The following is a 23,956-nucleotide window of genomic DNA, read 5'->3' as shown; positions in this document are numbered from 1 at the left end:
TTTTTTTTTTTGGAGGGCAGTTGGGGTTAAGTGACTTGCCCAAGGTCACACAGCTAGTTTTTGTGTTAATTGTCTGAGGCTGGATTTGAAGTCAGGTCCTCCTGACTTTAGGGCCGGTGCTCTATTCACTGCACCACCTAGCCGACCGAAGATTCAGTAACTATTGTTCTAATAGCAGAAGTAAAATGTACCATATTTGATTATATTGTTCAAGGTTCCTAGAAATTTTGCCTCAGGATTGTCTTCTGTCAGAGGTCTGTCATTCTGAGAGCACAGAGAGACTGACAGTCTGAGCATCTCTCTCAAGCGATGATTGAATTTAGAAGAAAGGAAGAAAACAAGTCTATTATGTGCCAAGCACTGCACTAAGCACTTTGTAAATATTATCTTGTCTGAAACCACTGATTATCAATTTATTGATTATTAGCTGGTCTAATTAATACTTTGAATATTAATTACCCAGAAAGTTTGTCTCGAAAGGGTTTTTTCATCGGTCACATAACAACTCTTGAGAGGCAGGTGCTTTTATAAATCCCAAATTCACAGTTGGGGAAACTGAGGCAGGCAAAGGTTAGTGACTTGCACAGAATCAAATATTTAAATATCTGAGTTCTGACAAACTTAGGTCTTCCTGTCTCTAGGCCCAGCTGTCTACCCACTATACCACATAGCTGCCTCAATAATGTTAAATTAATAAAAATGTTTAGATTTGTGTCTAAAACTCAGAGTATGGTATTGACATTTTCCTTTGACAACTGGTATTACCAAAAAGACTGGTAAATAATTTTCTGCCCTGTCAGAATTCTTCAAGGTTTAGCTCAGGTGCTCCCTCCAAGAAGCCTCCCCTTGTACCCTAAGTTGTTAGTGTTTTTACTTCTTCAAATTGCATTTATCTGCCAGAATGTTATGTTATATCCTCTCCAGTAGAATGTAAATTCACTGGAGGCAGGGCCTATTTCATTTTGTCTTTGTATCCCCAGTGCTAAGAATTTAGTAGTTACCTAATAAAAGTTTGTTGAATTGAGAAGCCTTCCCATCAATACATAGGCTGGGGAGTCTGAAAACATACATTCTATAGGCCTGCACTCAACAGCCATCTAGGCCAACCCAGACATGAAAGGAAACCCTGACATAGTGGTTGTCCAACTTTTGTTTAAAGACCCCCAAGAAAGAAGCACTTCTCAAAGCAGCCCATCTCACTTTTGGTTTTTTTTTGGATGGGGGAAGGCAGGGCAATTGGGGTTAAGTGACTTGCCCAAGGTCACACGGCTAATAAATGTTAAGTGTCTGAGGCTGGATTTGAACTCAGTTCTCCTGACTCCAGGGCTGGTGCTCTATACACTGTGCCACCTAGCCGCCCCTCATCTCACTTTTGGACAGCCCTCTGTGTTAGGGAAATGTTTCCAGACACGAAGCTGAAATGTCTCTCTGCTAGCCCCACTCATTGTATCTCTTTTTACTCTCTGGATCCAGAAAACATGTCTTATCCCTAATCCATCAGAAGCCTTTCAGGTTTGGTCAGATCTACCAGAACTTATGCCTTCTGACAAGCCTACATGCCTTGGTGCCTACACACCATGATGAAACAGCAGGGTAGGGCTTTAAAGGAGACCTGACATCAATTAAGTTGATTTTAATAAACACTGATTAAGCAACTACTATGAGTTGAGGCACTTTGCCAAGCTCTGGATGTATAAAGAAAGGCAAAAAGTCTGCCCTTGATAAACTCACTATCTTATAGGGGAGACAACATACAAATAACTGTATACAAACAAGATATATACAAGATAATTTGGAGGTAATCTCAGAGGTAAGGCACTAGCATTATGAAAGCCCTGAAAGGTACTTTTTAAAAAAACGTTTTGTTTTTGTTTTGTTTTGTTTACAGAAAGTGGAATTTTAGCTCAGACTTGAAAGAAGCCAGGAAGTGGTGACAAAAAGGAAGAACATTCCAGGAATGAGAGATAATCTCTGAAAAAGGGCAGTTAGGAGATAGTGCCTTGTTTAAGAAGTATCAAGGAAGCTAGTGTCACTGGATTCCAGGATATATGGTGGGTGTAGGAGAAGTGCAGTAAAATGTAAGATAACTAGAAAGGTAGGAGAAAGTCAGAGAAGGAAGGATTTTAAAAGCCAATCAGAGGATTTTATTGGATGCTGAAAGCATTAGGGAGCCAGGGGAGGTTACTGATTGGGAGTGAAGATGTTGTGGTAAGACCTGTATATTAGAAAGATGTTTGACAGCTGAAGGGAGAATGGCTTGGAGTGGGTAAAGACGAGGCAGGAAACATATATTTTTTCCCTAAGGTTTCAGCCTTCCTGAACTTCTTAGCTTTTAACCTGGTTAGCTAAATTTGACTTTCCTTTTCTATTACATTCATAGTTAACAAAGATTTTTTTTCTACCTCCATCCACCCCTCCTCATTCTTTGAGAAGGAAAGAAATACATTACATGGGAAGTCATGCAAAATATATTTTCTTATTAGCTATGTCTTCTCCCCCCCCCAAAAAAAAAGAAGAAATAAAAAGAAAAAATATGCTTCATTCTGCATTCTGATTTCATCAGTTCTCTATGTGGAGGTAGATAACATTTTTCATCATTAGTCCTTTGGAATTGTGGTGGATCATTGTATTGATCATGGTTACTAAGTCTTTCACAATTGCTTATCTTTACAATATTGCTGTTACTATATACATTATTCTGATTCTGCTCACTTTACTTTGCATCAGTTCATATAAATTTTACCAGGTTTTTCTGAAATCATCCCCTTCATTTCTTATAGCACAATACTATTCTATCACATGTATATGCTATAACTTGTTAAGCCATTCTCCAATTGTTTAGCATCCCTTCCATTTCCAATACTTTTCCATTATAACAAGAACCGTTATAAATATTTTTGTACATATGAGTTCTTTTCCTACTTCTTTTATCTCTTTGGGAAATAGACCTAGTAGTGGTATTGCTGGGTCAAAGGGAATGACCAATTTTATACTTTTTTGGGCACAGTTTCATACTGCTCCAGAATTGGTTGAACTAGTACACAGTTCTACGAACAGTATACATTAGTATACCTGTTTTCCCACATCCCTTCTAGCATGTCTTTTTCCTTTCCTGTCATCTTAGTCAATCTGATAGGTATGAGGTGATACTTCAGAGTTATTTTAATTTGCATTTCTCTACTTAATGATTTAGAGAATTTTTTCCTATGACTATTGATAGCTTGGATTTCTTCCTCTGAAAACTTCCTATTCATATCCCTTGATATTTGTCAATTGGGAGATGACTCTTATTCTTATACATACATAGCTCAGTTTCCTATATATTTTAGAAATATATCAGAGAAATTCACTGCAAAGGTGCTTTTTCCCCAATTTCCTGCTTTTCTTCTAATTTTGGCTACATTGGTTTTGTTTGCACAAAACCTTTTTAATTTTATGTAAATAAAAGTATTCATTTTATCTTCCATAAAACTTTCTCTCTTGTTTGGTCATGAGCTCTCCCCCTAACCATGTATCTGACAGGTAATTTCTTCCATGATCCAATATTCTGCTTATGATATCACCTTATTGTGTAGTTTTGCTGGGTAGGTAATTCTTGGTTGTAATCCTTGCTTCTTTGGCTTTTGGAATATTATATTCCAAACCCTCTACTCTTTTATAATGCTGAATCTTGTGTGATCCTGACTGTGACTTCTTTCTGGATGCTTTCAAAATCTTCTCTTTGATCTTGGAGCACTGGATTTTGGCTGTCACATACCCAGGAGTTTTCATTTGGGGCTTTCTTTCAGGAGGTGACTGGTAGATTCTTTCAAATTCCTACTTTGTCCTCTGTTTCTAAGATATACGAGCTATTTTTCTTTATAATTTCTTGATATATTTCTAGGTTCTTTCTTTTTTTTTGTTCATGTCTTTCAGGGAGTCCATTGATTTTTAAATTAACTCTCTTCAATCTATTATCTAGGTTAGTTGTTTTCTTAATGAGCTATTTCACATTTTCTTGTATTTTTTCAGTCTTTCGACTGTTTTATTGTTTCTTGGTGTTTAATGAAGTCATTAGCTTCCACCTGACCAATTCTAATTTTTAAGGAGTTATTTTCTTCACTAACCATTTTTTACCTTTTTTTCCTAACCATTTGGGCAATTCTGATCTTTCTGGAGTTATTTTCTAGTATTTTTGTGACTCTTTTACTAAGCTATTATTTGTCTTTTCATAATTTTCTTACACAGCTCTCCTTTCTTTTCCTAATTTTTCTTCTACCACTTTTATTTGGTTTTTAAAATCACTTTTTTTCCTTAAAAAATGCTTTAATTCCTATGAGAATTCTTTTTTTTTATTTAATTTTTTTTTTATTTTTTGCTTTTTGGAGGGCAATTGGGATTAAGTGACTTGCCCAAGGTCACATGGCTAGTTTTTGTGTTAATTGTCTGAGGCTGGATTTAAACTCAGGTCCTCCTGACTCCAGGGCCGGTGCTCTCTATTCACTGCGCCACCTAGCTGCCCCATACTATGAGAATTCTTGTTGGTCTCTTAGTTTTTTTTTTTTTTTTTGGGGGGGGGTCCAATCTGCATTTTACTTTGAGGTTTTGTTTATAGATGTTTTCATGTCATCCTCTTCTGAGTTTGTATCTTTAACTTTGCTGTCATCATAGTAGCTTTTTGTGGTCAGGTTCTTTTTTTCCCTCTTGTTTACTCATTATTCAAGGCTATTTTTTTATTTTGGACTTTATGTTAGAGTTGGGCTCTGCTCACTTCTGAGAGGGATGGCTGTCCTTCTTTTGCTTTCACAGTTCAGTCTAAGGGCCTATAAATTCTCAATGCTTCCAATGTGATGTCGTCTGGGAAGAGGTTTATTCATTGTCCTCTGTTCCTTGCTCGGATATGGCCTCTAATCCTTCTTGACCACAACCATTCCTCTCCTCCCTAGAACTGCAGTGGGGAACTAGATAACAGCTGGGCCTCAGAGATGCTAGATGGCCCCCATTCCTGCTTCCAGAGCAAGTACAGGGATTCCCTGGGATATTTGTCTGCCCAGACATTTAGTCTCCTTATTGTTTCTGAGTACTGGGCTGCTCTCCACTACTGCTGTGTTGTACTAGCCCTCCCAGCTGTCCCTTACCCTCAATGTCTTCAGACTTCTCTGTTGATCTTCCTAAACTACCCTGGGCTAGAAAAATGATTCACCATGACTTTCTCTTGGCTTTTCTGCTCAAAATTCAGTTTGGTGCATTTTCTATGTCATGATGGAAGAAGTTTTAGGGGCAGCTGAGACAATGTTGCAGCCATCTTGACTCTACCCCTCAAAAATTTTTTTTATAACAACTTATCTTGTTCCAAGGCAAATCAGGGTTTAGTTCAGCACGATAGCCTAGGAAATCTTTCTGCCCTTTTGTCCTAGAGGCAGAAAGCAATCCAAAGGACAGGTTCTCAAAAAAAGTTTTATTAAAAATTATTTTTTTTTGTCACCTAGAAATGAAATAAAATTGAATTTTAAAAAGAATATTTTTATCTTTCACCATATTCCACAACATATTCTAAATAGATGCACAATCTTAATATTTAAGATCATGCCATTAAAAAAATTAGAAGAGAAACAGATCATCTATATCTTACAGCCATGGGTAGGAGATGTATCCCTAACCAAACAAGAGATAAAAGCAATTACAAAAGATAATAATAGATTGATTACTTGAAACTGAAAAGCTTTTGCACAGACAATATTTTTTTTCCCTTGCTTTTTGGAGGGCAATTGGGATTAAGTGACTTGTCCAAGGTCACATGACTAGTTTTTGCGTTAAGTGTCTGAGGTCAGATTTGAACTCAGGTCCTCCTGACTCCAGGGCCAGTACTCTATTCACTGTACCACCTAGCCACCCCCTGCACAGACAATATTAATGTAGCTATGATAAGAAGGGGAATGGTCAAATGGGAAAAAAATACTTTGCATCAATTTCTCTGATAAAGGTTTGGTATCCAAGATATATAAACAATCAGTAAATATATACAAGATTATTAGCCATTCCCCAATAGATAAATGATCAAAGAGTATGAACAGTTCTCAAAAAAATTGCAAAGTATTCACATGAAAAAATGCTCCAAATCACTAATGATGAAAGAAATGCAAATCAAAACAACCTTGAAGCTTCACCTTGCACCTTATAAATTGGCAAAAATAATGAAAAATGGTAATGATCAATATTAAAGAGATGGTGGAAAGATCCACAACACTAATACATTATTGATAGAGCTGTAAAAGCACAGCCTTTTTAGAAAGCAATTTGGAATTATGTAAATGAAGTACCTAAAATGGTAATACCCTTTGAACCAGAGACTCTTATTACTGAATTTATACCCCAAGGAGGCCACTGATAAGAAAAATAGTCCCCATATACAAGCAGTTCTTACTTAGGTAATGACTTCTGAAAGAAATCCACATTTTCCAGAAATACCCGTGTTAACTTTATTGTACAGTACTGTTCACTCTCTCTCTTCCCCCCACCCCACCTGTCCCTCAATTCTGCATTCTGCAGTAGCCCCCTCACCAGAAAAAAAACCAAACCCTTCAAGTCAAAGTAGAAGGGCAGAGAGATTACTATTAGTGTTCCATTAATGCAGCTGGCCAGAGGGGAAACCTTTGCCCTGCTACACATCTATCTTTATCAGTTTGACTAGAGTACCCCATCTGTCCCAGCCTGTGTTGCCCTGTATCCATGTTCTTGTTGCCATCCTCTCCTGTTCGTGTCCATGTGTGGCCCCCAGTATCTGTCCCCATCTTCTCTTCCTCTTGCTCTCACTTATCTTGAACCCTGTGCTGACACCCTCTTCCTGCCTTTCTCCCTTCCCCATGTGAAGAGGGGGGAAATTTGCAATATGTAAAAATTGCCTCTTACCTAAAGTGAGAACTGACTGTACTCCAAATATTTATAGCAACACTTTTCTATGATAACTAAGAATTAGAGTCAAAGTGGATGCCCATGGAGCAGAGAATGGCCAAACAAATTGTGGTACATAAATGTAATGTACTATTAATGTGTCATAAAAAAAAATTATGCATATGATGAATACATAGAAACAGGGAGGGGTATTGGATGGAATAAGTAGAATACCATGATAATGTGAGAAATAGGGGAAAAAATAAAAACTTATTTTTATAAAAAGAATGATTTTCTTCTGAAACAAAACCCTGTAATTATAATAACCAAGCTTAGCCTATAGAAGAGACTAGAAAATGCACCACTTAACCTTTTTTACAAAGGCGGAAGGTATGGAGCACTGTGTATAATAAAATCAGACTTTTTCCATTTTTTCCTTTATTCCTTTCCTTTTTGGAGGGGGAAAGACAGGGCAATTGGGGTTAAATGAGTTGCCCAAGGTCACAAGGCTAGTTAAGTGTTAAGTGTCTGAGGCCAAATTTGAACAGGTCCTCCTGACTCCAGGGCCGGTGCTCTATTCACTGCACCACCTAGCCTGCCCTGTTACTTAGTTTTGAAGAACTTCTTTTCCCCATTCTTACTATAAGGGATGGCTCTCTGAGAGGCGCATATTGGGGTGGGAAGGAGGGTCACGAAGGCAGACAAAATGCACACTCCTCACAATACTTCCAGGCGGATTCTAATGGAACTATTGTCCTCACTTTATAGATGAAGAAAATGAGGCCCAAGGCCTAGTGACTGAGGGTCACCTCAGTTTCGTCTCCCTTCCCCAGATGCTTCCTCCAAAGCTAAATAGTAAACCTCTCTAGGACTCAGTTTCCTCATTTGTAAAGAAAAAAAAAGGGGGCTGTGAGGGTTGGACTAGACAGAATGATCCCTAAGTTCCGTTCCAGCTATCTGTCCTATAAAACTAAAACTATTTGGAAGCTTTAAAGTAACAACTTGGTGATGTTTTACTCTGAAGAGAAAAACAGACTGACACCTTGGAATGCTCAACAAACAGGAACCGGCACACCCGGCCCGGTCCAAATGCCTACTCTGAGGAACACAATTATAAAACAATAAAGAAGAATCTTTGCTTTTACACAAATAAACTCTCTGTTTTCTCCCTCTACACACGAACTTTTTTTTTTTTTGGAGGGAGGGGTAAGACTTCAAAATAACCAGTTCTTTGAAAATGAAACCACATATACACCGCCCTGCCTCTCTTAAACCCAATTCACTTGCAAGTTAGGACTTCACCTTCCCCAGAGGTCAAGATCCTCTCAGAGAACGAAGGACAAACAACCACAAAACACCACAAACACAAACACCTGCCCCATCCCGGACTGTTTAAAGGGAGAAAACTGAAACTGCGGAGTTTCACGGATCCCGCCCTGCTCGCCGCTAGTAAAAGCCACTGTAAAACAAATGATTCCTTGGAGTTGAAGCCCGAGTTTCTGGATCTAAAAGCAACACAAAGAGACCAGGGCAGGGAAAAAAGGTTTCTTCCTCTAGGGACAAGACATCCTCAGGACCTCCCAAGCGTAGGACGCCACGTTTCCTTTCTCCCTTCCTGATCCAGCCGGCAGCTAGTCTGGGACCCCTGCCAAGGAAAGGCCCGACAAAATAATGATTTAAACACACATACACAAAAACCCACCTATGAGTCAGATGAGATCCATCTGTCAACAGCGCTACCTCCCCTCCCTACACCCCTTTAAAGGGCAGACAAGGAGATGTGTTCACAACATTAAGGAAAAGGAAAGAAAAAGGGGGAAAGGGAGTAGGAGTAAGTAACTCACCCTCAAAACGGCGGCTCCGGAGCTCCAGACTCCTAAAGCGAAAGTGAGGTTCTGACCAGTGAGCTATCTGGCCAGCAGTGAGCCCCAGAAAAGGTCTCTTGCGCCCACTCCTCAGAACTTGGACAGCAACTTACAGCCAGGATTTTACAGTTTGCCGCTTGCAGCCTTCCAGGATCCCGAATTTAGCCCCGGGGAAAGAGCGCCTGTCCCACCTCGCCCAGCACTGGAGAGCAGGACCAACCCAAGGCTTGCGGACTCCCGGATCTGGGCTTTGTCCACGCCCAGAAGTAGTTTTCCCTTTGTGGGAGTGCATAATCGGGGGTCTCTTGTGATTAGAAGGTTTTAACAGATTGTGTAGCTAGTTCAAAGTTTTAGGGATGGGGAAAATTTACTCCACGTTAACTCAAAAGAGATCAATAAAAATTGTTTCTTTAAAGTCATAGAGATTTCGAGTTGGAAGAGTCTTTAGAGATTTAGCATACCTCTCTGTTGCTTAGTCCCTATAGGACTTTGGGCAGGTCACTGGGCCTCAGTTTCCCCATCTGTAAAAAGAAGAGATTGAACTCGATGGTCCCTGAGGTCCCTTCCGGATCCTGTGAACATAACAGCTTATAATTTTTTGCTCATTTTGTAGGGAATAACAGGTAAGTACTGCTAGTAATCATGGAGCAAAGATACCTCTCCCTTTCAGGCATGGTGCATGTTTACTTGCTCTCCCCTACATTCCAGTTAAAGAGAAAAGGGCAGGCTCTAGGGCAGAGGAAAGGACTTGGTAGTGGAATCAAAGGACCTTTGTTCAAATCCCCCTCTGACCTCTGACTAATAGATGAGTCACTTAACTTTGTTCTATTCCGTAAAATGAGGGGGAAGACTAGACAATCTCTGGGGTTGCTTCCAGGCTTTAAATCTATGATCTATGTATGAGCAAAGCCTGCAGAGCCGTCTCATTATAAATCCCCATTTTAATACCCCACCCACTCTCACCCTTGTGCACAAAGGAAAAGTTTATCTTCAAGCTGGGATCTAACTAATGGAAAGCTTTTGTTGTGAAAGGTCAATTTCTCCCCTATTTTTAACCTTTTTTTCTCTTCAAGTTGATGAAAGTGGGCTTTTCTTTTTTTTTTTTTGGTAGTGTTAAAGCCATTTTGTGTTGAGCCACAACATTGTATATATTATGGAAATGTGGGCCTACTTACCATCTTTATTTGAAGTCTCAGATGAATTGGTTTCCAATTCTGCTTCTCCTACTTGTTTGACTGGGCAAATCACTTTACTTCTCTGGGCTTTCCTCTTTATAAAATGCCAGGACTGGGTTGGATGGCTTTTCCGGTTCTAAAGCTATGATCCAAGACTTAGGTTTGACACTTTCCTACCCCAGATACTTAGTAGTTGTGCAATCCTGGGCAAGTCATTTAACAACAATGAGCCTTAGTATGCTCACCTGAAAAATAAAGTTAATAACACCTACTTTACAGAAGTTATGGGGAGGCTCCAAAGAACAACATATATAAAATACTAAATAAATGTGTGCTATTATAATAAGCGTATGATCCTACCCTGAAATCACTAGTTTGAGTAATACAAGACCCATATCGATTCTTTTTACATTTGCCAAAATGTTTGCCAAAATTTAGCACACACACCCCCTCCACAAATGTTGTTATTAAAGTAGAAGTGTGACTAAATCAAAGAGAGACAACATTTTGGGAAAATGTGCTCATGAGGGTTCTGGTAAGTCTGTGTGCAGTGTTAAAATAGGATATTGCTTCATTTAACCAGCACAATTTGACTTCTTCCTTGATTATGAAAAGGGTATAGGAAGCAAGCTCTACATAAATGTTTATTAGTATTATTATATAGCTCAAACAACTTATTTGTAAGTTTACACAGATGTGAGTAAAAAGGTTTTCAGATCTCATAGGAACATAGCCTTTATTCCACCCTATAGCATTTGCAAAACAACATGAAGAATTCATAATAGCCCATAAACAGTTGATTTGTTTCCTCTTTTTTTTTTTCCCAATGAATCCCACCTTCCCCCCATGGCCTATGTGCAGTCTTCTCAACTCCGGGCATCAATTAGCTTGTGGTTTGGACTGCCTCCTAGAGGGGAAATGAACTTGGAGTAATTAAAGGCTCAAGTCTCTAAGGATTTAAACTTCCCTAGAAAAAATAAGCTTCATCCCTCCCATTGAACCTGCACTATCTTCAGAGCCAAATAATAGCTAGCATTTATATAGTGCTTTAAGGTTTGTGAAAGTGCTTTAGAAATATAACCTCACTTTATCCCCATAGGTGCTATTATTTCCATTTTACAGATGAGGAGACTATGTCTCAAAGAAGTTAAGTGACTTATCCAAAGTCACCTATTCGTGTCTGAGACCAGATTTGAACTCAAGTCTTCCTGACTCCATAATAGCAGAGTTCAAGTCTTTTGCTTCCCCCGTATGATAGCTTTGGGCAGCTAGATGGCCCAGTGGATAGAGTGCAGTGCCTAGAGTCAGGAGGTCAAATCTGGCCTCAGACATTTACTAACATTGTGACCCTAGGCAAGTCACTTAACTTCTGTCTGCCTTAGTCTCCTTACCTGTAAAATGAGGACAGTAATAGCACCTACCTCCCAGGGTATTTGTGAGGATTAAATTAGATAATAATTGTAAAAGCATTCAGCCCAGTGCCTGGCACACAATAAATGCTACATAAATGTCAGCTATCATTATACTGTCCTTCCACCTTGAATTCACTGTCTCTTGTCCTACCACTACAGGCATCCCCATCCTCTAGATCATTCCCACCATCCTTTGTTTGACTCACCTACAAATTATTGCTCTCTGATATAAACTGGGCCTTCCCAATTGCACTGCAATCCTTGTAATATTCCTTAATAGGCTAACAGGCTCTCTTCTTCTCCCCGCCCCCCCCCCTTTTTTTTTTTTTGCTTTTTGGAAGAGGGAAGACAGGGCAGTTGAGGTTAAGTGACTTGTCCATGGTCACAGGGCTAGTTTTGTGTTAAGTATCTGAGGCCAGATTTGACTTCAGGTCCTCCTGACTCCAGGGCTGGTACTCTCTATTCACTGCACCACCTAGCCACCCCACAGGCTGTCTTCTTTACTATGGTTGTTGCAGACTTTCTCTCCTCTCCCCAAGCTCCCTAGTTTACTCTACACCCATTCTCTTGGTAGTTGACCTTTCCTCTTACTATCCTGAGAAAATTGAGCACGTCTTGTGTGAACTCTGAAATAGCCCCTGTTTCATAGATCAAATTGCCTGTCTATATTTGCTTTGCTCCAGTCTGAAGAAAAGTTGACTTTCTCTTTATCAAAGCCAACCCTTCTACTTATGCCCTTGAGAGAGCATAAACTCCTTGAAGGCCTGGACTGTCCTTTGCTTCCTTTAGTAACTCCAGTGCCTAGCATAGTGTCCGGCATGTAATGTCAGTGTTAACTAATTGATTGGTCAAATAATAGCAAAACAACAGCAACATCAGTAGGCCTAGAGACAGAAAAGTCAGCATAAATGCAAGTAACAAAACAGTATATGCAACAAAACAGACAAATGTATCTACAACTGGATGTATGGCATGAACACAAAAGAAAATGAATATTGAAAAGAAAACAATAAAGTAAAAGTATGCTAAAAATGCAGTAATTAACATGTAAGTCAATGAATATATATGTAATTGCATGTGTTAATATTATACTCTTTTGTTTTAGGTATAAATGAAGCAGAAACATTTTAAATTTGATTTGACATTATTCTAAATCCAAACATTTTAACCTAGAGAAAGCAAAACCTTTGAACTGGAAGACTAGTCCTTTCCCCATACCCTTTGCCATCTCTCTATCCCAAGACTATTTGAGATAATATTTATAGAATCTTGCACAAGGAAAATGTCATAATACATTAAAATAAAGTTTAGGATTAACATCCTGCTTCAACAAATCGAACAAGTCACTTCATCGCTATTCAATTCCTTCCTTGACTGCCCCTCCCCAAGGATCTTCTACCTTAGATCAATTTCATCAATATTTTGATCTTTTCTGAATAAAAGAAGAGAATACTTCCCTTTTAATGAAAAAAGGGTATTTCCTTTAGGTGTCTTCTCATATGCCAACAGTGAATAGATAGAGTGCCAGGCCAGGAGTCAGGAAGACCTGAATTCAAATGTGGCCACAGATACCTACTAGCTGTATGACCCTGGCCAAGTTATTTAACTCTGTCTGCCTCAGTTTTCCTCAGCTGTAAAGGAAATGGCAAGCCACTCCAATATCTTTGCCAAAAAAACCCCAAATGGGGTCATGAGCTGAACAGGACTGAAACAATTCAATAACAACAACACAGCCCGATGACTTTGGGAATGGGGAAGGCAAGGATCTTACAAGACCAAAGGTACTTTTTGTTCGGGATTTTGTTGCCACTCTTATTCATTAGGTCAGAAACTGTTTTTAACTTTCTTCATATCTTCTTCACTTCACACAGTGCCTGGAACATTTTAAGTCCTAAATAAATATTTGTTGAGTTGATCTAACTTGACTTTCCAAAAAAGCCCTTTTGTTCTACTCACTGTCCTAAAGGGAAAAGTCTGGAAAGGGTTTTTCAGCCAGAGGAAATATTATTTCTGAATATTTTTACTTGAACTAAAATGTTTTTTTTTTTAATATGCTTACCGCAGTGACAAGGTCAGATTTCTAACCACTAAGCTTTGCTGCTTTTCTGGTCCAGTGATAAACAACACATAAAGAAATGGATAATTGTTGTTATATTGGAATTACAATTAGTTGGATTACGAAGTGCATAATTGTCAGTAGGCTGTTAAGTTAATGAATATTTTTAGTGAAGTCCAAATATTGTCAAATAGGTGAATTATGATTCACTTTCATGATGAGAATAGTTCTATAACTGCACAGATTAAGTTCTTTATTATGTTCCACTAGGAAGTTAGTCTGAATATCAAGTCTACCTTTAAGCACTTGCTTCTGTCACAAGCTCTTATGTTATTGTCTTATTTTACCATCACGTCTGATTCTGGGGTCCAGGTGATATCTCTGCCTGTGAACCTGACTCTTACTCAGTAAAATGATACCATCTGTGCTGGCAGAGGCTTGCTTTCTGTATTTTAGAACAGTCATTGCTATGGTTACTATGAATTGCAGAGTTGCCCTTTGGTATTGTGTCCCTGAACAGGGAGTATTTCCCATGTAAAATTAGTAGCAGATGAAATATGAAACAATATTCCAGCTATAGCAAACAAAGCATGGAAAACAGAACATCTATTTTTGAAGATGAAATGGGTGCTCAGTAAACTATAATATTTAGTAGCCTGAAACACCAATTAGACATTTTTGCCTCCAGTTAATTACATCAGAAAAAATAGAGGCAAATTGTTCTACTTACAATCAAAATGATAAAGAAATGGAAAATTATATTCTGCTATTCTTCCTCCCCAAATTCCAGTTTGTGAGCAGAATAATTATAGAGGAAGTAGGCAGAGCCTTCACAGGAGGTACTGAAATGCTTTACTCATCTTGTGATTTTAGTTAAAAATAGTTTTTAGAAAACTGTCATAGGCATAATCCAAAGGAAAATTATTCTTTCTTAACCATTACTTGCTCTGAAGCCCTCAGTGCAGTATCGAGTATCCCTTATACTCTAATCCTGAAAATCGAAAGATTTTCCAAAGGATACATAATCTTTTTACTTTCACTTGAGAGACTGGCAAAGTTCTTTTGCAGCATTAGGTCAGAAAGACACATCAGTAGAAAATATCAAAGTTCCTTCTTGTTAATCAGCTTTCAAAAGGGTGATTTCTGTTCAATGTAAAATTTAAGTAAACAAATGATGAAAGGCTTAACAGTATTTGAAGAAAGAGCTTCCAATTGCCTTTTCTTTTTTTTTGCTTTTTGGAGGTCAATTAGAGTTAAGTGACTTGCTCAAGGTCACAGGGCTAGTTTTTGTGTTAAGTGTCTGAGGCTGAATTTGAAGTCAGGTCCTCCTGACTCCAGGGCCGGTGCTCTATTCACTGTGCCACCTAGGGCCCCTCCCCCTCCTCTTTTCTTTATTTTAAACCAGTAAAAAAAAAAAAAATTTATTAAGTGTCTACTATAATGTGCCAAGCAATGTGCTAAGGGTTTTACAAATATTTTATCATTTGATCTCAAAGCAATCCTGGGAGGTGGGTTTTGTTACTCTCTCCATTTTATTGAGGAAACTGAAACAGACTGAGGTTAAATGACTTACCCAGAGTCTCACAGCCAGTAAGCTAATAAGAAACCTCTCTTCCATTGGTTATACTTAGTTACCCATTCCCAAGGTATAACATTTCATTTTTTGAGATATGATTTTTTATTCTGTTAGAAAAAAAATCTAAATTAGAGTCCATCAGGCACAATCTCATATTGAATTGTCAAAGGGAAGACAAATGAAACGAATGAGTAGAGTTTTTGAGGTTGTTTTCATTCTGGTCCAGCCCCATTAAGGTTATCTATTCTGCTTTGCTCAATTAACAAGGATAATTCATAGTTAAATGTATGGTACCTGAGCAAATTATTGTATATAAATGTAATGGAATATTATTGTACTATAAGAAATGCCCCAAAGGAGAGATTTAGGGAAACCCAAGAAGACTTACATAAACTGATTCAGAATGAAGTGAGCAGAATAAGGGAAAAAATTTAGACAACATTATAAAATACATCTTTGAAAGATTTCGGAATTCTGATGTACTGACCAATCACCATTTCAGAAGACTAATGATGAATATGTTTCCCACCATTGACAGAGAGGTCATGGTCAGTAGGTACTTTCAGACATGACTGATACATGGTTTTTTATCAACTATCTTTTTTGTTGCAACAGAAGTGTTTAATCAGGGGAAGAGGGATTTTTATGGGAGTATGAGAAAGATGCAAAGGAAAGAATGTCAGCGAAACCTGTTAGATGAATCAAGAGCAGATGGAAAAACAAAAAAGTATGCAGACAAGAAGACCAATGATGGTTCTAGCATGTTAAAAGTTTAAGAATATTTTTTAAAAAACCAGCTATGCATGGTAGATTCCCCGTTTCACATATACTCCTCTTTTTCCCTCCTTTATAGATGGAAATATTCATGTTCATTAATGATTGTCAAGTTCAAAATGAAATATTTTATTTTAAAAAGTTAACTGGATGTGTTTAGTGGGCTGTAGCTGGTTGAAAAAAAATAGACATATAAGATCCCATTGGGTTTATTATTTTAATTTTAAGAAAGTATGTGATTCAGTGGAAAAAATGCAGGTGTAAGTGCTTTCATTTGAAAACATGTCTTTCAAAACAAGGAGAAAATTTGTAACTCAAAATCTTGTGGAAATGATAAAAAAATAAAAAGGAAAAAAGAAAACATGTCTTTCACGTGTATGTGAGAATTATACAAGACTATGACAGTTATGACTGCAGATACTATTTTGTTCAATGAGGCCACATGGCATCACAAATACAGTGCAAAGATTTAGAGTAAGAAATTCTTGGGTCTGAAATACACCTCAGATAAGTACTAGCTTTGTGACCCTATACTTAACCTATACTGAAACTTGATTTGTTTATTGATAAAATGAGGCATTTCATAGTGTTGTTGTGAGATAATACATGTAAGAATACATTGCAAACTTTATATGTACATCATTATTACTCAATGATTCCCTTAGATTATTAACATTGAACAAGGTATAAGATGGGAAGCTATGTATAAAGGAAGAACCATATCTGGAAATGAGACCCAAGCCAGTAGTGATAGACAAGAGATCCCAACCCTTTCAGGGTATCCCTAGAGCCCTGATGAGGGATGTAGTAGCAGCCTGACTTTGGCCTCACCTCCTAGAGTCTTAGACTCCCAGAATCCATACTCTTAGAGGATTGCTCTCCTGATGTTTCGAAAGCTGCCAGGCCAGAGCCTCCAGATTTATCCTCTTCATATCAAACAAATGAACAGACACCAAAGCAAACAAAGAACAAAGGTCAGCCTCAGAGGGAGAGAGCTCAAGGTCTCTCCCTTTACAGTACTGTGTTTCCCAAGACTATCAGAGGAGTCAGACGAAGAACCAGAGGTCCAACCAAAAGAGAGTGACTAAAGTCAATGAAATCCTTTTGAAAGACACTTCTGGGGGTGGTTAGGTGACACAGTGAATAGAGCACTGGCCCTGGAGTCAGGAGGACCTGAGTTCAAATCCAGCCTCAGACACTTGACACATTAGTTGTGTGACCTTGGGCAAGTCACTTAACCCCAAATGTCTTACTTTCCCTCCAAAAAAAAAAGACACTTCTAGTTTCTGTCTGCAACTTCAACCAATCCAAAAGACTTCCATTCATCATATGATTAGCAGACTAGAAATAGAAAATGTCTACACATGCTCCAAAGTCTTTCCAAAGGCATTTCTATTACATGTCATCATGACTAGCAGAAGCAGGTTCCTCAGTCTCTCCCAGCATGATGATGCTGTCTGTATAGGCTCAGAATAGCTGAGCTCTAGTTAGCCCCCTCCATCCCACCATCACATGTGCATATAAAGCTGACCCAGTGCATAGAAGATGTTTTGAGGTTGTAAGAAAAGATTTTCTAACAATGGTGGGGTTTTCCATATGTCTCTATAGATATAAATGATATATCAAATTTATCTAGGTCTTAGCAAATCATTGGATAAAATATATAATTCCTACAGAAAATACTGAGGCTCCCACTCAGATGCTACTTCTTGCTTTGGCAAGGTTACAGAAGATACCACCAAGATACCATCTCAAATGGAACATGCCATGTAAACTATGATGTTTGCATTTTATAAGTTTGCTGGAGACAAAGGCTACCTAACAGAAGAAGGTCTCAGAGTTCTCACAGAAAAAGAGTTACCCAGATTCTTGGAAAACCAGAAAGACCCTTTAGCTATAGACTAGATCATGAAAGACTTGGACCAGAGCCGAGATGGAAAGGTGGGCACTTCTTTTCACTAGCTGCCAGGCTGGCCATCTCATGCAATGACTATTTTGTTGTACACATGAAGCAGAAGGGGATAAAATGAACCCAGGTTAAGGAACTCCTCCTGATCCTGATCCATTGCAGTATCCTGAGTGGTCACTTCTGAGATATCCCTGTATAGTTACCGGATCAGGAATGAGCAGATTCGGGCCTTTAGAATGTATAAATGAACTCTAGGCTTACAATTTGACAGCTAGAGAAAGAAAATACAGGGGCTAGGTCGCACAGTGAATAGAGCACTGGCCCTGGAGTCAGGAGGACCTGAGTTCAAATCTGGCCTCAGACACAACACAAAACTAGCCATGTGACCTTGGGCAAGTCACTTAACCCCAATTGCCCTACCTTCCCCCCACCTCCAAAAAGCAAAAAAAAAAAAATGCAAGTATATGTCAGATAACTTTTGATTTTTTTTAATTATGTGCATCCTCTTCCCCACAGTAAAAAGAAAAAAAAAACACATCCTTTTTTACTATAAAAAAAGGAAATATTGAGCGATATGGATACCCATTGCTTTGGCTTCTGTCTTCGGAAGGACAGATCTCTTTTCTACATGAGAGCATGTGAGATACTGAAAACAGTTATCATGTCTTCCTTAAGTCTTTTCTTTCCTTCTCTATATTAAACATCTCTACTTCTTTGTTAATCTTCATACCATTTTGGTTGACCTAATCTGGATGCTCCCTAATCTTCAACCACTTCCTATTGGTTCCTTCCTAAATCTATTCCAACGGACCAAGTATCTCCAATACTTGAGAAAAAAAATCACTAGTCCCTGCCATTTCCTCAAACCTTTTCTCTCTTTCTCTGGCAAATTCCCAAGAGAAGCTATTTACATTCACTGGCACCACTTCCTTTCTTTTTATCCTTGATCCTTTAATATATGGCTTTTGACATTGTTCTTTCCAAAGTTACAAGTGCTCTTCTTGTCAGTCTGGTGGTCATTTTGATAGTCCTCATCCTTCCTCCATATTTGTCACCACTGACAACTTTCTCCTGGATATTTTCTCCTCTCTCCAGTTTTGTAACCCTACTCACTCTCTCCTAATTTTCCTACTTGTAACCTCTCCTCAGTTGGTTTATCATTCAGATCGTAGTCCCTCACTGCAGATGTTCCCCAAGGCTGTGTCCTAGAATATCTCCTACTCCTCTCTCCACACTTTTTTTAGTGATCTCATCAGCTCCCATGGGTTTAGATGATTCCCTGAGGTACATGACTCAGATCTCTTTATTAGCCCCAGTCTTTTTCTTCCCTGAGCTTCAATCCCACATCATCTAATTGCCTGTTGCACATTTCAAACTGGATGTCAGAGCTCTCTCAAACTCAACATGTCCAAAATAGAAGTAATTCTATTTCTACCTAAATCTCTCCCTTTGAAATTCCTGTATTTTTGTCAAAGGCATCACCACTCTTTTAGTCCTCCATATTTTTTAAAAATAAATTTTTATCTTTTTTTACATCATCAAAATTTCTCCCAGTATCCCTTCCCATTCCTCCTACCAGGCAGCCATACATCACATTTTTTAACATTTTATATTGTTTTTTTGTTTTGCTTTTTGGAGGGGGAAGGTAGGGCAATTGGGGATAAGTGACTTGCCCAAGGTCACATGGCTAGTTTTATGGTAAGTGTCTGAGGCCGGATTTGAACTCAGGTCCTCCTGACTTCAGGGCCAATGCTCTATTCACTGTGCCACCTAGCTGCCCCCCTTATATTTAAAAAAAAAAATTTTTTTAATCAATACATGGAAAAAGTCTGAATATATATATATGTGTGTGTGTGTGTGTGTGATATATACCACACCCACTGAGCTCCCACATCTGCAAAGGAGTCTTTTAATATCTCTTCTTTAGGGCTATACTGTTCTTCGTCATTTTGAAACATTAGCTTTTAGATTTTTTTGTGGTTGTTGTTCATGCCATTATTATAGTCACTGTATATATTATTTTCTTGGCTCTGCTTTCTAAATACTTTTCATCAGTTCCTGTAAGTCTTCCTATGGTTCTCTATTGCCATCATTTCTTATAACACAGTAATGTTCCTTACATTCAATGCACCCAACAAGTTGTTTAGACATTAATCAGTCAATGGGCATCTACTTTGTTTCTAGTTCTTTGCTATCATAAAAAGTGCTGCGATAAAGATTTTGGTGTATATAAAGACTGTCTTTATCAGCAACCTCCTGTGGGACGTATGCCTAGTAGTAGGATATCTGAATCAAAGAGTAGGGATGTTTTAGTCACTTTCTTTGCATAATTCCAAATTGTTTTCTAAAATGGTAGTACTGATTCACAGCTCCACCAGCAATGTACTAGGGTACATCTTCCCAAAATCCCTCCAACATCGCCTACCTTCATCTTTTGTCACCTTTGCCAACTTGTTGGGTATGAGATAAAATAGGGTTATTTTGATTTTCATTTCTCTAATTATTAGTAATTAGGTACATTTTTCATATGTAATGTCTATAGTTTGAAATTCTTTTGAGAACATTTATGTTCTTTGACCTCTTATTTATTGGGGAATGGTTTCCAGTGATTGATTAAACAAATACTTATCTGAGAATTTTGGTACAAGAATTTTTCCCCCATTTATTCATTTCTTTTCTTATTTTAGGTCCAACAATTTTGTTTCTGCAGAAGCTTTTTGGTTTTGGGTAATCTAAATTATCTAATTTTATGCTCTGTAATTGCCTCTATCCCTTGTTTCCTTAAGAATACATCTTCTTGGGGCTGCCAGGTAGCACAGCAAGTAAGAGTATTGGCTCCAGTGTTGGGATGACCTGGGGATCGAATCCGGGCTCAGACACTTAGCACCCACCCAGAAACACCTGGCCGTGTAACCTTGAGCAAGTTACTTAACCCCGATTGCTCTAAAAAAGAAAAAAAGAATACATCTCCTAGGGGCAGCTAGGTGGCCCAGTGAATAGAGCACTTGCCCTGGAGTCAGGAGGACCTGAGTTCAAATCTGGCCTCAGACACTTATCATTTATTAGCCGTGTGACCTTGGGCAAGTCACTTAACCCCAGTTGCCCTGCCTTCCCCCACAAAAAAACAAAGAATACATTTCCTACCCAAAGTTGTGAGAGGTATATGATCTGCTACTCTTCTAATTTTTTTATGGTATGGCTTTTAATATTAAGGTAATCTAACCACTTTGAATTTATTGTAGAATATAGTTATAATGTTAGGTGTTAGGCTAAGCCTAATTTCTTCCAGACTGCTTTCCAGTTTTCACAACACTTTTTTTTTAATCCAATAGGGAGTTCTTTCTTCAGTTATTTATGGTTTCTGCCTTATTGAACCCTTGGGTATTAAGTTCTATTTTTCCTGATTCTCCCTCCCTTGTCTATTCTATTCCATTGATTTACTTTTTAATTTTTTTTAACCAACACCAGATGGTTTTGATGACTGCTTCTTTATAATTTAGTCTGAAGTCTTTAAGGGCTATTCTCCCTACATCAGTACCTTTTGTCCCTGATTAGACCTTTTGTTTCTCCAAGTGAATTTTATTATTATTTCATCATGTTCTGTAAAGTGTCCCTTTGAAAGTCTGATCAGTATAGCATTAGAACTGTGTAGCTTTGATAGTACTATTATTTTTATTATATTGGAACAGCTGAACACTGAAGGAAGGAAATAAGCATTTATTAACCATCTTCTATGTGCTAAGTGCTTTTTTTTTTTAGGCAGGAAGGCTGGGTAATTGGGGTCAAGTGACTTGTCCAAGGTCACACAGCTAGTTAAGTGTCAAGTGTCTGAGGCCAGATTTGAACTCAGGTCCTCCTGACTTCAGGGCCAGTGCTCTATCCACCGTGCCACCTAATTGCCCCCCAAATACATTGATTTTTGTGGCTTAATTTTGTTGCCTGTAACTTTGCTAAGCTATTGACTGTCTCAATTAGCATCTTTATTGATTCTCCAGGATTTTCTAAATAAACCAACATGTAACCAGGAAGGAGAGATAGTGTTAGCTGTCTCCCAGGTTTTTAATCAGAATCCCAGGTTTTTTATCTCTTGACTTCTCACTCTTTCTCAGACCACACATATGATCAGTTGCTATATCTTTTCCATTTCTGCCTCTGTGATTGATATCTCTTTTGTCTCTTCTTTCTGTTCACAATCTTTCCCCGTGGTGTGCTCACCAAACTTCTGTATATACTTACATGTGCTTATTGTTTCTTCTATTAGAAAGTAAGTATCTTGCAAGCAGGAATTATTTCAGTTATGGTACTTGTAACTCCATGCCTAGCATAGTGTCTGAAATGTAATAAATACTTAATAAATGCATTTTTGATTGATTATATTAATAGAAGCTAAAAAGAGAGAATTAGAAAACCAAAAACTTGATAACGCCCCAGAAAACACAGAAGAGAATAATGAGAAAATAAAAGATTAAAATAGAAATAAAATTTAAATAAAATACCTGGTTTAAAAAAATACTAAAAAGGTCAATAACTACCTGATTGAACAAGAGAAAGTAAAATCCAATTAACAAAAAAATGGAATGGGAGGATTACATAAATGGAGAAGAAATAAAGAAAATTTGTAAGAAATTACTATACCCAGTAAACAAGCATTTATTACATGTAAAGTTACATGGTAACAAGAATGAAAATTTAAATGAAATGGGTAAATATTTACAAAAATAAAAAATTTCCAAATTAACAAAACAAGAATCTAAATAATGTGATTTTAGAAAGAGAAAATGAGAAAGCACAAAATGAACTTCCACAGAGAAAGACTCTTAGAAGATGCCATTCTAGAAGATAAGAAACATTAAGCAAACAAACCATATGCTGAATATACTGTTTTCTTTCTATCCTGCCCCAGCCTCACTGCTGACCTCCAACTTCTCATCTTCAGCTATCTTCCAGTTATCTCAAGCTGGATGTTCAGTAGATGTCTTAAACTCAATATGTCCAAAAATCAAACTCAATATTTTCCCCCCTACGCTCTCCTCTTCTCCTACCTTTGTGATTACTGGTGAAAAGAACACCATTCTCCTAGTCCCCCAGGCTTACAACCTCGGAGTCATCCTGGATTCCTTACTATCTCTCATTCTTCATAATCCATCTGTTGTCAAGGCCTATTTATTTCACCTTTGCAACAACTCCGGAATATGCCTCCTTCTCTTACGTTGTCAACACTGTAGTGCAGGCCCTCATCACCTCATGTCTGAATTGTTACAATAGACCTGTTAATGTGTCTGTTTGCTTAGGTCTCCCCTTACTTTAATCCACTCACCATTTAGTCACCAAAGTGTTTTTCTTAAAGCACAGATGTGACAATGTCACTCGCCTACTCAATAAACCCCAATAGCTCCCTATTATCTCTATGATCAAATACAAAATGCTCTGTCTGGCATTCAAAGCCCTTCATAACCTAGCCCCCTCTTACTTTGCCAGTCTTCTTATACCTTACTCCCTGCCATTTTCTCTTTGATCCAGTGACACAGTCCCTGGCACATAGTGGGAACTTAATACATGTTTATTCACTGATTAGCTATTTTTTAAAAATGGGAACAAAGGCACTCAAACTCCATCTATAAGATAAGATTGGGAGAGATAAAACAGAGAAAGAAAACTACAAACCACTATCACTAATGAACACTGATGCAAAAATATTAAAGTACTAGGAAAGAGACTATATTCCAATAAGTCCCCAAAGTTTATGGTTAAGCTGGATTTATACCAGGAGACAAGAATGATCCAATATTAGGAAAATAGTTAACATTATAAATCATATTTGAAACAAAACAAAATTATGATTGTTAAATAGGTACAGAAAAAGTCTTCAGCAAAATACAGTACTGATTTATATTAAAAACACTAAAAAACTATAGGAATGGAAAGATATCCCCTAATAATGATCAAAGTTGTTCACCTTAGAACAAACACTAACATTATGTAGAGTGGAGATATCCTTTGCCACCATTATTATTCAATAGAGTTGTAGGAATTCAGTAAGACAAGAAAAATAAATTAGGTAATACATATTCCAAAAGTAAGGCAAATTATTTGTAGTTGCAGATAGATCACAGATTTAAAGCTAGAAGGTCTATCAGAGGTTGACTAATCTAATCCCCTCATTTTAGAGATGAGGAAAATGAGATCCCAAGAGGTTTTAGTTGCCTTGCCCAAGGTTACACAGTAAGTGGCAAAGTCAGTATTTGATGCTCCCTGACTACAGAACATCACTTTATACATATATATATATATATATATATATATATATATATATTTTTTT

General features: G+C 37.9%; 1 protein-coding gene and 1 pseudogene across 7 annotated transcripts in view; one reads left to right on the top strand and one right to left on the bottom strand.

Annotated features, from left to right (window-relative positions):
* The window catches only part of CFLAR (CASP8 and FADD like apoptosis regulator), a 70,613-nt gene extending 60,039 nt beyond the window's left edge, over nt 1-10,574 (bottom strand). Inside the window, exons 1-2 of one of the 7 annotated variants that reach the window (XM_069068769.1) lie at nt 9,911-10,574; nt 8,715-9,256 (exon numbers count right to left, since the gene is read on the bottom strand). The gene's annotated coding sequence lies outside the window, so the exon portion shown is untranslated. Of the gene's footprint in view, nt 1-8,714; nt 9,656-9,910 lie in introns of those variants that run through there. The other 6 variants (XM_069068767.1, XM_069068766.1, XM_069068763.1 and 3 more) reach the window with 6 other exon arrangements.
* On the top strand, nt 10,434-17,917 carry LOC138146722 (protein S100-A10-like; annotated as a pseudogene).
* Nucleotides 17,918-23,956: the final 6,039 nt, after the last annotated feature.

Source organism: Petaurus breviceps, unplaced genomic scaffold, assembly GCF_028583685.1.
Source record: "Petaurus breviceps papuanus isolate PSGF00001 unplaced genomic scaffold, PetGlider_PUasm1.0 90769, whole genome shotgun sequence".
Lineage (NCBI taxonomy): Eukaryota > Metazoa > Chordata > Mammalia > Diprotodontia > Petauridae > Petaurus > Petaurus breviceps.
The sequence above is the reverse complement of the archived record's forward strand: the minus strand, read 5'-3'. Positions and strand labels throughout refer to the sequence as shown.